General features: G+C 37.5%; 1 protein-coding gene across 1 annotated transcript in view; it reads left to right on the top strand.

Annotated features, from left to right (window-relative positions):
• Nucleotides 1-434: 434 nt before the first annotated feature.
• The window catches only part of PLAGL1 (PLAG1 like zinc finger 1), a 94893-nt gene continuing 77131 nt past the window's right edge, over nucleotides 435-18196 (top strand). Inside the window, exon 1 of the mRNA XM_061207314.1 lies at nucleotides 435-586. The gene's annotated coding sequence lies outside the window, so the exon portion shown is untranslated. The remainder of the gene's footprint in view (nucleotides 587-18196) is intronic.

The raw sequence follows: 18196 nt of genomic DNA on the forward strand, positions 1-18196 counted from the left end.
ATGGCAGGAGAAACCAGTTAAAGGCTGGAGGGCTACTTGCTGAGAAAAGAGAACAAAAGAGTTGACTGATTCACAAAGCCATGGAAGCCTATGATATGCCCTTCACCTGTTCATGAACAAGGACTTCCTTGCTGGCAGGCTGGCCGGCCAGCCTCCCCCTTGCACATGATTGCACGTGGTAGAGACGCCTCGCCGGATGAAATGCTCTTCTTCAAGTCTCCTTTCCTAGACTCCCAGATATCACCACCAGCCTTTACTTATATTTGTCAACCACATGTCAGATGTTTATGATTTTGATTTATTTAGTTATGATCATCTCGCCCAAATTGGAGGTCATTTCTCTTTGGAGAAAGTCTAGTACTTTTGAGTACTATTTTGGCAACTACACCAATTTTAGCTTCAGTAGAGGTGTGTGAACTTGGAGTCACTCTTATCAGAGATAATCAAGTATTGGCTCGGCCTCAACTTGGATCAACATCTGGCTGAAGGTACAACTGCAATAATAATAGGTTCCTCAAGCATCAATTTGTGTGAGTCCACGAACCTGAGGACTTTGAGCTGAGGAAGAGAGAAGAAGCATCTAGAGGTAAGAGAGATGGAGGGGAGTGGTGTGTGGGGGGATGGGATAGGATGGTATTTGGCAACTGCCCACCCCTAACAACCCCTTACCCCAGGAGCACAATTACCTAGCCTGGGCTTTTGGGGAGAGGGGCTAAAAGCATGAGCTGATAAGACTAATTTTTGTGGGGTTTTTTTGGAGGAGGATCAAAGGGAATATAGTGTCTTCAGCAGTTTGAAGGTTTGGAATTTTGGGGGTGTGTTGGGAGGTGGCACCTGAGGCACGGAAGGGTATGGTTCTCTGGGCAGCATGCCTGAGCAACTGGTGCTGGGGCATGCCCTCCTCCTGCCATGGATGAAATAGTCCTTGGCCAGGGATACATGTGGGGTGCATTTGTGATCAGAAAAAAATGGCTTTTAATATACGTATCATCCAATACAGAAGAAGGTATTTATAAATAGTTCATTCATGTTTGGGGAAAATAAGAGCATGAAGTTTTTAGCCACCAGATAAATAGAACACTTTCCATTATTATCAATTTACAGTGTTTTCACACACGTCATTTACCCTGTCTTATATAGGTGTTGACATTGCTTAATAAAGGTGAATGTGTCAAAATATATAAAGTAGTGGTTCTCAAACTTGTTCTCTGGAACTGTAGATTCCTCAGGAGTGCTCAAAGGTGGGTGTGGATTGGGAGAAGAGATGAGGGAAAAGTAAAGCAAATAGTCTTTTACCTTGTTGCTCCTTCAACTCATCTGTTGAATTTTTATCTGTTTTCTATGTTGAGCTTCTGATATGATATCGTTATGAAAAAGGGTGTATGTTTTCAGAAGTAAGAGCACCACTATTATGTGAGCTTTCAAAGGTTAAATTTTATCCCGAATTATAGGGCTGCCCTGTATTTGGAAAGTAAATCTCCCTGTGAATATCGTACTCGAGACAGGACGTTGGCTGTGTAATTGTTTGTGGGGATCAGATTCTCTCTCCCAGGCCTGATTATCATTAATAATAGAAATGTACCTTTGGCTTTCCTAAAGCCACCTTGACTTATGATTTATCTCTCTGACAGTTGTGGCTCCCAATCTGGAGATGAGCACAGCCACATTTCCCATTTTTGAGCCTCAAGACTTTGCTAAGGATGAATGTAGGGCAGGGTTCTGGGCAGAGGGGAGATGAACCAACAGGAGGGTTGCTAATGGAAGAGAGTGGAGAATCCAGCTTGGAGCAGAGGAGAAAGAATTGCAGGCTTGGGGGTGGCTAGGGGTCCTGAGATAGAGGCATCCAGGATGCTAAGAAGTGAGATTTGGAAACAAAGGCAATTGTGTTTAAACCATATATATATTTTAAGAAAACCCTCATCTATATAATACAATTCCTCACGTTAAAGAATGCCGAGGCAGCACGGTTTTGTACAGCAAGCACAGCAAGCACAGCAAGAGACCGTGGGTTGCGGTTCTGGTGCTGCCTCTGTTCTTGGCTTTGTGACCTTTGAGTCTGCTTCCTTATATATAAAATGAAAGTGTTAAACTAAGCGCTCAGCAAGCTTCCTTCTCTGCTGAACAACCTGTGCTTTAGGGCAAGTGTTTTCATGAATATCTATGGATGTGCCTCTCGGTGCACAGTTCTCATATTTCACGTTTCTCATATAAACACAAATTAGATATTTCTTTTTCAATCTATGTGGTACCACCATCTGTTCAGGATGTTTTTCAATTGAAAGTTCCATTTTTTTGAGCTTTAACAAGATTTGGGTGGAATCTTTCATTATGAAATATGAAACATGTATTTGGAACATCTTTCATGTTGAAAAAGCACTGGGTTAATGCATTTTTCCCGTGTTTCATTTTGACACTAAGCTGTGTTAGATATAAAATAAAATGGCATTACAATAAAATTAAATGGCTTTAAAATTTGCATTATCAGTCATCTATTATTTAAATACTGTATTTCATTTACAAATTTTAAATTTGCCAGAAATATTTTGGTAAACTAGTATAGCTCACACATGAATACACACACACACACATTTTATTTTTCCTTTTGTAAATATAAAAGAAGTTTGAAGGATATACACCAAACTTAATTGTGGCCACCTCTGGGGAATGGACTATTAGAAGGGCCAGTAAACTTGGAATTTCTATTTTAGGTGCTTTTGTATTGTTTGTTACAATGAACACATTAGTTTTTATAATTTCATTCATGTGATTTGTTATGGAATGAGCCTTTATGATAAAGTATCTTATTTTATTGGATTTATAGATACAATCACCATTTGACATAAGTAATTTAAGACCTAAAGTAAACTAGTATCATTTTGTTAGACCATGTAGAGAAATGAATACCTCTTCTTTGATGGATTTAGGAGTTGATGGTGTTCTTTTGGGTGTGTACTTGGACGGGGTTCATGTGTTAGATAATGTAAGCGAAGACTTTTCTCCAACCCTTACGAGGCTTGAGCCCAGAGATGAAAAATAAGTTTCATCATACTTGATTGTGGCTAGAGTGATGTGTTGAGAAAGATTCTGAGATCATATCTAAGTTCCAATAACTGGCCTGACATGGGTACTAGAGGATGAAGAAAATGGCTAATCATTTGCCATTTTTGGCTGTCCCTGAAGTCAGGACTTTTAGGTGATAAGTTTCTTTATGAAGGTAAACATTTCTTTTTGTCCAAATCTCTTAAGGACTCTAGTATATAGATTATACTTAATCGATAATACTTTATGTAGTTAGTGGACAGTTTCATGATAAATCATGTTAAGATTGCAAGGACTGGCATCTTTTGTATTCCTCATAGAAGCTGGCATGATACTGTACTTAAAAGAACTCAAGAATTAATGACTAATGAAATAAATGACTGATTTGTTTGGGCAATGTGAGGTTATCGATAATAAGGATAATCCAATCTGATTGAGCATCAATTAAAATAAATAATTTCATCCTCCTTTATAGAAATATTTACCAGATGGATGTTAAGTTGAAAAAATGAGTACTGTGACTTATAATTTCTTTCTGTGACCCTCTTCAATCATCTCAATTTTTGACACCAAGAGAGAGTTAAATGGCTTACATGCGTGAAGGTGGGTAGCTCAATTTTTACATTTGTGGTTTAAAAGGGCGCCAATGTTACACATATACTGGATGTAGAGAGAGGGTTACACATACTGTTTACATTCATGAGGAGTAGCTGGTGGAGAAGGAAAAATACAGAAAGAAAGTCCTGTCCCCCCCAACCCACCCCCACCTTTTTTTCTTGGAAAAAAAGAGGAAAGCACTTAATCAATCACAGAGTAATGTGAAGCTGCCAGCATACTGTTTCTCCACTTATTTCAGACTGAATTTAGAAACAAAATCCCATATTTGGATGACATCCTGCTTACAGCCATATGAACAAGATACTTACTCATCCATCCATTCATTTAACAATATCTATTGAGCACCTACTGCCTGGCCAAGCACTGTTCTAGACTCTGGGAATAGAGTCGTGGGCACAAGACTGTGCCCCTGCCCCATGTTATTCATTACAGATGAGAAAATTAAAGCTCTCCAAAGTGTCTTGCCCAGCGTGGTAGAATTGGGCCTCGATCCTCAGTTCAGTGTTCTAACCTCTACACCACACTATCTCACGTAATTTTGGAGGACCCTGGTTGATGATCAGCAGGATGGTTCTGTCTGCCTTTTCTTTACTCTCCCCTTGTTTGTGGTCCACTCTTTTCCATCCTATGCAGAATTGTATGGATGCAGAGAGATACGCTGTCTGTGAGAGTGTCCTAGGGCAAATCATATTCAGTTTCTGAATAGTAACCTAAGATCATGCTATTAAAAATGATATGTGAGTAAAATAAAGAAATTGGAACAGTATTTTTCCAAAATCTTGAGTTTTAATTTGGTAAAATGGAACCAGCATTAAAAAAAAAAAAAGAATTTAAAAAATCTTAGAGTGCATCAAAGCTAGTTAAGGTAAATATTATGTAACACTTTTATTCCATGATTATATGTTTATATTAGGTTGCAACATGAAAATTTTTCTTTACTGTTGGTCGTGGTCAAAAACATTTGAAACACATTGGTTTAAAGGGCATCAGGTAAGATAGTGTTTGTGACAAAAATAGAGGTGTATGATTATCCTTAGCTATCGTTTGAGTGTGTGTGTTGTTTACCTAAAGCATTGATAGCAATAAAGTAGAATTTGTGTGATGGAAGTACTAGTAGAAGTTATCTGGCATCTGAATATACGCCTGAACAGATTTTTTTTTCTTTAAACACACACTCGTTGCAGTTACTGGTTTCCCTGTGTCCTATACTTTTATTGCGGTTTCCTGTATTGAGTGGTTTCGTTATTTTTTGAAACATATTTATTTTGTAATTTAATTGCATGGCATATAGAGAAACTTGGGGAAATAAAGTAACTAATTGAGGCAATGTCCTATACATTATCTGATTATGATAAAGTCTACAGCTGATTATAATAGAGTTGTTAAATATTACATACTAATTTTAAAACTGATTTAATATTTTATTTTTCTCATTTAATTTCTAAATGTTAGTGGATTTTGCCTGAAGATATTTGTATAAAAAAAAGAGTAACAGATACAGTTCCTTAAATTGGGGTTTTTCATAAATTATAGGAAAAATCACTAATTTGGAATTTGTGATAATTTGGGCAGGGATTGGACTGACTGATACTTTGGAAAGATAAGAGCTTGATGCTTAAAAGAAAACTGTGCAAATAGATTTTTAGAGTTTTAAATATGTGCCTAAATACATCTTTGGAAGCACATAAGGAAAAAAATTACTTTTCTATGTTGTAATTTATTTCAGAGATATGTGTAGAGTCTCAATTATTGAGATGACCAGGACAGAGATGTATTTAAATATTATGTGCTTATTCTTTGTAAGGCATGAATTTATTCCCTAGAGTAAGCTTATAATCTAATTATGGAGACAGAAACATAGAAGAAAGGCTAACCTTAAAAGGGTGTAGAGATGTTTTTCTCTCCTCAGGCAGAGGACAGGAGAACAACATACAAAAGAAAATTTCCTTGAGAAGGGTCTGGGCAGGAAAGCTGACTGAGCTCTGGTTGCTGGTATCAAATACCTTCCAGTGGGATTGCATTATGGGCACGTTTACTGTACTTGAGTTCAACTAGTCAAGGTCAAGAGAAAGAAAGAGAAGAACTAACTAATAATTAGCGCAGGAGGTACCTAGCATTTCACACAATGGGTTTATATTGTGGAATAGTATATCAAGGGGATGTGAATCTCTTCTTCCTTTAGATGGTCTTAATTCTGCTCAGCTCTTACCAGATACATAAATATTTTTAGTTCAGCACAACTGTACCCCACTTACTCTCAGCAAACAACCTGACATCCTACCTCATTTAAAAAAAAAAAAAAAAAAAAAGAGGCTATAAATTGTGAACTGCTTCCTTCCCATTCATCCTTCCCCACCCCTGCTGTTTATTGTTCTCTTCTCCAGCCTCAGATGTATCTCTCTTAGTTAAGACCCGTCTTCTCTCCTCCAGGACTTTGCTCCCTCAGTTATACCCTCTCCTTCATAATCAAAGGCTGAACATACAGAGGATAAAAATCCTGGCTCTGGAGCCAAAGTATGCCAGGTTGGGATACGGTTTTGTACTTTCTAAATGTGTGACCATGGGCATATTGCTTAACCTCTTTGTGCTTCAATTTTTCCATTTGAAAAATGGGATTAGAAATAGTGCTTACCTTATAGTGCTGTGAGCACACCATGAGCTAAGGCAGGCTAAGGGGCTTGGAACAGTCTCTAGTACAAGCTCTCAGTGAATTGTTAGTTTCCACCATTCCTCTTCCTCCTCCTCCTACCACCGTTAACCTACTAATCTCTAAATCTCTATGGTTTTCACCCCTTAGCCCATGTTTGCTGAACCATTTCCTATTCTGGAAAAGAATAAAGCCAAACATTCTCTTGACCCGGGTCCCTTTTTAACTACTATATTCTCTTTCCTCTTCCTTCCCAGGTGTTTTACAGACTATTCAAGGTTAGCTGTCTCTACTTCTCCCTCTTCTATGAGATTTTATTTTCTTTGTAGAGATTGTTTTTTTAAATGGGATATTGACTAGATACAAAAATTATAAACTATTTTCTGTTTTGACTACTCTGAAACCCTATGTATTTAGTACTTTTAACTTGAGTTCCCTGTGTCCCTCCCTAAATCCTTCCCTCCCCATTTCTCTCTGAGTGTTTTACTTTCTTCATAGATTTACTTAATATTTGTGCATATTTATGAATACTTTTGTATATTGTTGAACTTTATAATTGGAATTATACAATATAAATTATCCTGAGGCTTCTTTTTTGAGCAAAACTATAATTTCATCTATTTTTATTGGCATAAAGAATGTCATATGCCAAAATTTATTCATTTTCCTGTTGATGGACATTTGGACCTTTTGCTCTTCTAAATGGGTTTGCTATGAACATTCTTGTATGTGTATCCTGGCATACATATACACAAGTTTTTCTAGGATTCATACCTCGGAATGGAATTTCTGGGACATTTAGTATGTACCCCTTTGTATCATTGAATATTACAAATTGTTGGTAAAGTGGTTATGCTATTTGATAAACCCAACACAAGTGTAAACATTCTTGTTAGACTTTTAAATTTGGGGATGTGAAATGGTATCTGACATTTGATTTGATTTGATTTCTATTTATTTATTGGCGCTGCACAGCTTGTGGGACCTTAATTCCCTGACCAGGAATTGAACCTGGGCCGTGGCAGTGAAAGCACTGAGTCCTAATCACTGGACCACCAGGGAATTCCCAGCATCTGATATTTTAAATTACGTTATCAGATTACTGATGAAGTCAACCATCTTTTCATTTGTTTCTTGACCATTCTGTTTTATTTCTCAGTGAAATGCTTTGCCCAGTTTTCTTAACATTTAATGTCTTGCCCAGTTTTCTTTTGGATTGTTTGTCTCATTTATTTATAATTCTGAGATAATAAGCCTATCTCCAAATTTGTGGTTTGTCTTTTCACTTTCTTTATGTCCTTTCCTCCTCCTCTAGCTGCTTTTGAAAAATTTTTGTCACTGATTTCCAGCAATTTGATTATGATGTGTCTTAATGTGGTTTTCTTTTTCTTTCTTTTTTTAAAAAACAACTTAGATATAATTTATATGCCATACAATTCACTCATTTAAGGTGTACATTTTTCGACTTTCAGTATTTTCATAGGGTTGTGCATCTATCACCATAATCAATTCTAAAACATTTCAATACCTAAAAAAGAAACCTCATACCCCTTAGTCATCACCTTCAATCCTTCCATCCCCCGGCCCTAGGCAATTACTAATCTGCTTTCTGTCTCTCTATACTTGCCTATTCTAGGAATTTCATATAAATGGAGCCATACAAGATGTAGGTTTTGTGACTGATTTTTTTTCAGATAGCATAATGTTTTCAAAGGTCATCCATGCTGTAGCATGTATCAGTACTTCATTTTTTTAATTGCCAAATAAAATTTCTTTGTATGGGTATATTATATTTTATTTATCCATTTGTTGAAAAAACTCATTTTTTTCCCCATTGAATTGACTTGGCACTCTTGTAAAAAAATCAACTGGCCATAGACATATGGGTTTATTTTTAGACTTTCAATTCTATTCCGTTGATCTGTATCTAGTCTTCTGCAAGTACCACATTGTCTTGATTACTGTAGCTTTATAGTAAGTTTTGAAATTGGGAAGGGTGAGCCCTCCAACTTTGATCTTGTTTTGCAAGATTGTTTTGATAGTTCTGGTTCCCTGGAATTTCCATATGAATTTTAGGAACTGCTTCTCAGTTTCTACATAGAAGTTAGCTGGGATTTTGATAGATTGTGTTGTACTTATAGATCAATTTCAGGTGTTGCTTTCTTTATTTCTAGTAACGTGTTCCTCATTTCCTTCCAAGTCCTCACTGGTAGCACCATTAATGCCCATATTCTTACTAACAGTCTAAGGCTATCTAGGCTTTTTCTATCATGTCTCTCAAAATTCTTCCAGCTTCCCCCCACTGCCCAATTCCAGGGCTATTCCATATTTTTAGGTATTTGATGTAACAGCATACCACTTCCAGGCACGAAAGTCTATATTAGTTTTCTATTGCTGCCATAACAAATTCACATAAACCTAGTGGCTTAAAACATTTATTACCTCACAGTTCTATAGGTCACAAGTCTGGGCTGACCCTTCAATAGCTCTTTAGCATTATCTCTCACCAGTCTTTGTGTATTTTAGGCTTTAGTGATAACAAGCTGCTGGTAGTTCCCTGTAGATATCATGTCATTTACATATCTCTGCACTTCTTATGGTGTTCCCTTTACCTAATGTATTAGTGTGGGCTGTTGTAACAGATTACCATAGACTGGGTGGCTTAAACAGTAAACATTTATTTTTCACAGTTCTGGAGGCTGGAGGTCCAAGATCAAAGTGCCAGCATGGTTGTGTTTTTGATGAGGACCCTCTTGTTGGTTATGTCCTCACATAACCTCTCCTTAGTATTTGTACCCAGAGTGTGAGTTGTGGTCTCATTATCCCCTTATAATTTTTTGATAATCCCATCATAAGTACTCTACCCTCATGACCCCACTGAAACCTAATTCTCTCCCCAAAACCCCACCTCCAAATATCACATTTGGGGGTTAGGCCTTCAACATACGATTTTGGGAGGACACAGACATTCAGTCCGTAGCATTCTGCCCCTACCCCCCTCAAATTCATATCCTTCTCACAGGCAAAATACATTTATTCAATCCCAACAGCTCCAAAAGTCTTAACCTATTTTAGCATCAACTCTAAAGTCCAGAATCTCATCTAAATATCATCTAGATCAGCTATGGGTGAGACCTGAAGTATGATTCAGCCTGAGGCAAAATTCCTTTCCAGCTATGAGCCTATGAAACCAACTAGTTATGTGCCCCCAAACTACCATGGTGGGACAGATATAAGATATACTTTCCCATCCCAAAAGGGAGAAGTAAGAAAGAAGGAAGGGATGGTGGGTCTCAAGTAAGTCCATAACCTAGCAAAGCATACTCCATTAGATCTTAAGGTTTGAGAATAATCTTCTTTGGCTGGATGTTGTATCTTCTGGACCTACTGGGGCAATAGTCCTGACTCTGCAGCTGTGCCAGGCTGGGGTCGTGTCCCTACCACTCTGGGTGGGCCTCACCCACACAGCTCTGTTAGGCAGTGGTCCCACCTTTTGAAACCTAGGTTGGGGCAGCCTTGCCCTCTCTGGGCCCATGTACTCTGGGTCTGTGGTGGGAATGGCAGCCTGATAATCTCTGAATCTTCTTGAAGTGTCGTTCTTTCTCTTGTCTTGAAGAATAGTGTATGATCACAACCGAATAACTCTATGGTCAGGTCCTGTAGGATCTGAGAAGTCTGACACCCTGCCTTCATTTTGTCCCATCTCTTCCCCCTTCAGTTCAAACTGGCAGTGTTCCTGCTGGGGTGGCTGATTAGGTCAGGTCCATGGTTCACACCCATACTAATCTCCTTATCAAACAGTCAGTCAGACACAGTGTTCTCTCTAAACATATTTCTCATTTTTTTTGCAATATGGATAAGCTGAGACTCTTCCCAATCTTTAAGTTCTTGGTTCCTTTTTGCTTAACAATTTTTTCTTCAATTCCTTTTTCTCTTTCCACGTTTTACTATAAGCCATCAGGAGTAACCAATCAGCTCCTTCAAAACTTTGCTTAGAGATCTTTTCAGCTAAATATCCAATTTCATCACTTGCAAATTCTACCTTCTGCAAAACACAGAAACATGAACACAATTCAGCCAAGTTCTTTGTCACTTTATAACAAGGATTGCCTTTCTCCATGGCCCAATAGCGAGTTCTTCATCTCCATCTGAGATCTCATCCGAAAGGCTTTTACCATCTATATTTCTACCAGCATCCGTACATGATTGATTACTTATGTATTTTCTAAGAAGCTAGACGCTTTCTCTACAGCTCTTCTCTTTGCTTTCTGAGTTCTCACCAGAATCTTCTTTAAAAGTCTCTTCACAGCAATGTTGGCTTTTTCTAGCATGCACCTCAGAACGTTTCCAGCCTCTGTCCATTACCCAGTTCCAAAGCCCCTTCCATATTTTTAGGTATTTGTTATAACAGCACCCCACTTCTCGGTACCAGTTTCCATCTTAGCTGGTTTGGGCTGCTTTTACAGATTACTATAGACTGGGTGGCCTAAACAACAAACAGTTATTTCTCATAGTTCCAGAGACTGGAAGTCTAAGATCAGGGTGCCAGAATGGTTGGCTTCTTGGTGAGGGCCCTCTTCCTGGTTTTATCCTCACATAGCCTTTCCTTAGTGTGTGCATGCAGAGAGAGCGAGCTCTGGTCTCACCATCCTCTTATAAGAGCCCATCATTGGGAGGTCTACCTTCATGACCTCATCTAAACCTAATTCTCTCCCCAAAGCCCCACCTCCAAATACCATCATATTAGGGATTAGGACTTCAACATGTGAACTTGGGGTGGGGACACAGACATTCAGTCCATAGCACCTATCATGCTCATCCCACTGTATTAGCTGATGTCTTTATTTTCTACATTAATCTATAGAGTAATCTCTTCTAGAAAATTGGATTCTGCTGCTGAGTTGAGCTAAGTGGCTCAACTCTGTGTTCCCGTAATAGCATGAGGTTCTTCAGCTTCACTTACTATGTTGTATCAGAATTGTCTTTCACATGTTGGTCATTCATGGATGTGTGGAAATTTATATCTTGTATTATCGGACTTTTGCTATTGTAAACATTGCTTTATTGCCTAACCTTGTTCGTATGTCATATAGCACATTAGTCTAGTTGCAGGATATATTCTTTTTTTTTTTTTTTAGGCTATATTCTTAAAACTGGAATTGTGAGATCAAAGGGTACACACATTTATACTTTTGATAGATATTGTCCAATTGCTGGGATATACCAATTTATACTCTCACCAGCAATACACGAGGAATGACAGTGCCTTTCTCCAAACCCTTGACAACACTGTATGTGTTAAAATCTTGGAATCTTTACCAATCTGATAAGTGAAAAATCTCAGCATAGTTTTAATTTACATTTCTCTTGTGATGAGGAGCATCTTTTAATAGATTTAAGAGCTATCTCTGTATTCTTCACTAAATGAACTGTGTCTGTTCATATGTTTTGCTCATTTTTCTATTGAGTTGTTGGTCTTTTCCTTACTGATCTGTAGAAGCTCTCTCTATATTAAGGAAATTAGCCCTTTGTCATGAGTCACAGAACCCTCCCTCCCCCCCCACCCCGCTCCTGCTTGTTGTCTTTTAACTCTGCTCATAGTGTGTTTTCTCATGCAGAAAATTTGATTTTGTTACATGGTTGAATTTATCAATTTCTTTTTCATGGCTTTAGGAGTTTGTGTCAAACTTAGGAAGGCTTTCCTTACCACAGGAAGTAATTTCAAGTATGTTGAAAGCTTACATTTATTGCATTCTTTGTAATTTAAAAAGTTGATAACAATATAGAAGTTCAATAATTGGAGAATGATTGCTTTAATTGTGATATCGCTGCATAAGGGGTTATTATGCAACCTGTATAAATAAGGTTTAGAGGAAGTTGCTCACATGTTTACAAATGAATGTCATGGGGAGATGTTTGTGTTCAGGGTGAGACCAGAATCAAGACCATTTCTATTCCAGATCATCTCCATGACATAAAAAAATGGAAAGGAATAAGTGGAAGGCAAATTAATAATTGTAATTGGGTGGTGAGATTATTTTATTATGATGATTTAAAATGTCTTCTGGTTCTTTGTCAACTTCTAAAACGAGCGTGTCTTTTTATAGTAAGGAAAAATACCACATGGATGGCCCTGCAGTTCTGTGTGCATCGTATACTGTGTGCTTTGTAGGATCCACTTGCTTCAGCTACTTGACATTCTCCACACCCTCAGCAGCCCAGCAATGGGACAAAGAAAACCGATAATTGTTTGTCCAGAATAGAGCTAGTTTATCCAGATTTTCTTCTTTTCTTTTTCTATTGTCAGATATCAGGATCTCAGGGAACATTCTCCTTTATGTATTTCACTGTGGAATAAGTGCAGCTCAAATTACAATGGTACCCTAAAGTCAGTGTGTAATAGTGATTTAAAAAAAAAATTCTCTTTGAAATTCTTAATAGTGGTCTGTCTTTCTTTTAAAATTAAGCCTTTTTTCCCCTTTTTTGCTCTCTACACCCTCATAACACTTGGTAGAGTATTTCTTCTGGGCTCTGTTGAGTTATAATTTCCAAACGATAAAATGCAGCCAATCTCAATGCTTGAATTTTGACAAATGTGTTTATCCTTAGAGCTGCCACCACAATTAAGATAGAACATTTGCATCAGGCGACTACAGAGGCCTGACTTTAAAATATATATAATTTAAAAGATATAATTATTTTATACTAATATACTCTGGAACACCTACAAGGGTGACAGTTAGTTTTAGGTAGAGTTTTCAAAAGAGGTATAAATGTTTGAAAAGTTAATGGCTTATACAGTAACTGTATATAGTTAAATAATTAACTTCACAAAGGAACTCTGCTTTGGTTATAGCATAAAATTGTAATAAGTAAACACGATAAAGAGCCATATGAGCCATTAGTTGAATTCTTTGAGGTGCTGAGACTTCAAAGGGACAGTCTTATGCATTTTGGGTGTTTTGATTTCTTTACATTTCCTAGTCATCTTTTTTTCTTAATCCTGCAAGGCATTTGTTTATGCTCATATCAAAATGAATGATACTCTGAGGCAACTGGGGAGCATTAGCAAAATCCCTTCTTTAGGATCTTATATGTGAGTCTGTAAACATATTAGCAAGACTGGAGAAATTGAGATAATTAGGATAGATATATAATAGCAAGTTTGGCAAACATGATTAAGATTTCCCCACAGAGCAGAGTGTTTCCCGGTAAAGAGATTATTTTAAATATCAAACCTCATTTCAAAAGAGAAACACTTAAAGAAGCTTTCATCTGTTGGAGCAAGAGCCTATGTTTGTGTAAATCAAACCATTGCACAATCTCAGAATATGAATGTGGAAATTTCATAGATTCTTTTCAGTGTGGTACAGTTAATGCTGGAGGTGGGTGGGAGTGGGGATCAGTGCTGTTATTTTGGCTGTTTTGGTTTTATTCCCTCACATTTCAGGGCTTGGCCACCCTCCTGTTCATTCTGCCCATCAGCTACTTCTCCCCTACTCTTCTTTTGTTCTGTTTTCTCTTTCTCCTTAGCCTCTTTTCTTGGAATTGTAAAAGAAACAAAAAGAAGGCTCTCACTTGCAATTTCACTTTTTATTCTGACTACTATAGATTGAACTTCTTAAAAACTGTGTACTTCAGATAAAACAATGTTAATACTAAGTTTTATTAATATGCTTTGCATTTGAGAACCCTCAGGTGAATTGATCCAACCTGGAAATCTAAGTTGAAAGTTACTTCTTCAGTCTTTAGATATTTTTTTTTCCTTCTGTTTGCCAGTAGTTACAATGGTTTGCAGGGCATCCAAAGGATTAAATACTAATTTATCTTAAGCATCGTTGTGTGCTTATGGAATTGATCTAGAGATTAGAAATGAATGTATATCCCAACTCAAAATAACAGCTAAATAGATTTAGTAAGCAATTCAGAGGCTTGGATAATGTTATTGGAAAATCATGGCTATAAGGATTTCTATAAAAATATATTATCAGAAATTTGTTGGGCCATTTATTGAGAAAATTTGTACAGCAAATGAGTGCCAGTTCTCTAAATTTCATAGCCTGGCTGACTATCTTAGCTAGTTAGCTGCCTTAAATTCCTTTGGGGGTATAGTAGTGTATTTGTCTGCTAGGGCTGCCCTAACAAAATACCACAGACTGGGTGGCTTAAGCAACAGAGATTTATTTTCTCATAATTCTGGAGGCTAGAAGTCCAAGATCAAGGTGCCATCAGGGTTAGCGTCTGGTGAGACCCCTTTTCTTGGCTCATAGACGGTTGACTTCTCTCTCTGTCTTCACATGGCCTCTTCTCTGTGGGTGTGGAGAGAGAGATCTCCAGTGTCTCTTCCTCTTCCTATAAGGATACCAGATCTATCAGATTTGAGTCCCACCATAGGACCTCATTTAACCATAATTACCTCTCTAAAGGCCCTATTTCCAAATATAGTCATATTTAGGGTTAAGGCTTCAAAATATGAATTTGGATGGGGGGCATAATTCAGTCTTTAACAGGTAGAATAAATTATAAGTAAATAATTATAAGTATGCAGTGATACTACTTGGGCTAAGATTGTGTGAACTAGTTAGCATTGTACCATTTTTTTTTTGTATGAATCATAGAAAATAGTTCATTATGTTATAGTTAAAATTTTTTTTTTTTCTTCAAGATTTACTTGGTTCTTTTCTCCTGCTAAACTTAAGCTCCTTGAGGCCAGGGACATACCTTATTGCAGTAGCTTTCAAGTTCTTTTGTCTTTAATCTAAATTAAATGCATTTTACATCATAATACAGGACAAACACACACATACTCAAAATAATTTCTCAAAGCAAAACCTTATTATGGAAATTGTGATTTTTTTTTTATCCTTTCATTTCAATAGGGAAAAAATGCTGGTTGTGACCCACTAGATTGATTTCATGACCCACTAGTAATTTGTGACCCACTGTTTCGACAACGGTGGCTTATTAGGTTTTGGTTGATAATACTTTACAGAGCTCCTGGCACATAGTAGGCCTTCTGTAAATGTTTATCAATATATGAATGATTGAGTTGCATGAGTAATAAGGAGCTAGAGTAAACTAGAGAAATTCTTTAGAGGCAGATTTTGTCGATTACTTGTTGTCCTTTATTACTTAGTATTCCTGTTGGCTTCTATTCGTGGCAGTGTTCCCAGACTGACTGAATTCAAATCTCTTTAGGTGGCAAGTGTTTTGTTTTTTTTTTTAATACTTTTTATTTTAGAGTAGTTTTAGATTTACCAAAAAAGTTACAAAGGTAGTCAAGAGAGCTCCCAGATACCCAGCACCCAGTTTCCCCCATTATTAACATCTTTCATTTCTATGGTATATTTGTCATGATTAGTGAAGTGAGCCAATAATGAGATGTTATTATTAACTAAACTCCATACTTTATTCAGATTTCATTAGTTTTTCCCTAATGTCCTGTTTCTGTCCCAGGATTGCATCCAGGATAGCACATACATTCAGTCCTCTTATCTCCCTAGGGACCTCTTGGTGGGGACAGTACCTCACATTTTCCTCTTTTGATGACTTTGACAGTTTTCAGAAGTACTGGTCAGGAATTTTGTGCAAAGTCCCTCAATTTGGGTTTGCCTGGGTTTGTTTTCTTCACAGTTAACTGGGCTTTTGGGGAAGAAGACCATAGAGGTAAAGGAAGAGGATACGTGCTGTGAATATGACTTATTACTGTTGATGTTGACCTTGATCACCTGGCTGAGATGGTGTTTGTCAGGTTTCTCCACTGCAGTGTTCCCTTCTTCCCCTTTCCATACTGTACGTTTTGGAAGGGAGTCACTGTGTGCAGCTCACACCCAGGCAGTGGGGGTTACACTACCTCCTCGAGGGCAGAATGGCTACACAAATTATTAGGAATTTCCCTACACAGGATTTGTCTATTCTCCCTCCCTTATTTATTTATTTATATCAGTATGGGCTCATACTGATATAAATGGATGTTTTATTTTATACTTTGGCTTGTAATTCAACACTGCATGAATTATTTTGTTGCTCAGATAGTTCCAGTTTTGGTCATTGGGAACTCTTTCAGGTTGGCTCCTGTGTCCCTTTGAGATACTGCCATCATCATTTTGTTTTTGAGCACTTCCCTGCTTACTGGCTTTACAAGATGCTCTAGGTTTATCTTGTGTACTCCGTGTCCCAGCCGTAGAATCAGCAATTTCTCCAAGGGGGCCGATTTCTTTTATCAGAGGATGTTATTGGAAAGAAAGATCTGAGCACTGGGTGTGCTCTTTGCTATGGTGTGTCATTGCATCTGGGTCTTCTCAGACAGAGATAGGAAATATGAACCTGTGTATTACACATATCTCTAACTATTTCTATATCCATCTGTATCTTTGTTAAGCTAAACATGAGCTCATAATGATATCTCTGACTCTAATCCAGTATGACATGGCTTATTCTAGCCTTCCCCTCTTTCTCATCTGTAACCTTCCTCTCCAACAGTGAGAGAAACTTGGCTCTCAGCATCCACCATCTATTTACTAATTTTTCATTCCAGTATGTGGTTTCAGAACTGTTAATTTGTACCCCCATGGGAAACAACTTTACCAACTAGAGTGCAGCCCTTATGTACAGTTCCTCTTGTCTTTAGTCCTTTCCAAAGTTACTTAGGTCATCACCCTTTTTCTCCAACCCACTTCAGTGAATTTATGCCATACATTAGCAGTGGATTCTTTTATCACAATCTGCATTTCATTCTGGGATCCCTTGACCTCCTGGTTGATTTTTTTTAAGTTTGCATACATTAAGGTCTACTTTTTATGCTATATAATTCTATGGGTTTTGTCAAATGCATAGTGTTATGTATCCATTACTACATTACCATACAGAATAGCTTCACTGTCCTAAAAAATCTCCTGTGCTTCACCTAGTCAGTACTCTTCCCTACCCAAACTCCTGGTGAGTTCAATCTGGTTTTCATCTTTACAGTGTTCCCTTTTCTAAAATGTTATATGAACAGAAACATACAGTACGTAGTCTTTTGAAACTGGATCCTTTTACTTAGCAGTATGATTTAAGGTTCTTCCATGTCATTGCATGAGTTAGTAGCTCATTCCTTTTGATTGCTGAATAATATCCTGTAGTATGGATGTATCATAGTTTGTTTATCCATTCATCTGCTGAAGGATATCTTGCTTGCTACCAGTTTTTGGTGATTATGAATGAAGTTGCTGTAAACTTTCATGTACGTGTTTTTTGGGCAGATATAAGCTTTCCAATCAGTTGAGTAAATACCAAGGAGGGTGGTGGCTGGATGGTATGGTATGTTTATGTTTAGCTTTGTAATAAACTGTCAAACTGTCTTCCAGAGTGGCTGTACCATTTTGCATTCCCACCAGTATGATGGATTATTGCTCTGCATCCTTGGCAGAATTTGGTATTGTCAGATTTTTTGCTTTTAGCTGTTCTAATAAATGTGTAGTTGTATCTTGTCTTAATTTGCATTTCCCTAATGACAAATGATGTTGAGCTTCTTTTCATATGCTTTTATGTCATCTGTGTATCTCCTTCAGTGAAGGGTCTATTCAGATCTTTTGCCCATCTTTTTAATTGACTCGTGTTCTTATTGTTTAGTTTTAAGTACTCTTTGTATATGTGCTTATAAGTCCTTTATCAGATATGTGATTTGCAAATATTTTCTCCCAGTCTGTGTCTGGTCATGGGCATGTGGGTTTTAAAAAAGTTTTTTGGGTGATTCTGAACTTCTAGTTCAAAGTCCCAGACCTGATTGAAATAGGAGAGTTGGATCACCTCTTCAGCTACCTTCTCCACTCCCTTTCCATTTCTTACTAGTTAGCCTCTCTGGGTCTTGATGGCCTCATCTGTAAAATGAGGAATATTAATTTACCTTCC

This window comes from Eubalaena glacialis, chromosome 12 (assembly GCF_028564815.1).
Source record: "Eubalaena glacialis isolate mEubGla1 chromosome 12, mEubGla1.1.hap2.+ XY, whole genome shotgun sequence".
In the NCBI taxonomy this organism is placed as follows: domain Eukaryota; kingdom Metazoa; phylum Chordata; class Mammalia; order Artiodactyla; family Balaenidae; genus Eubalaena; species Eubalaena glacialis.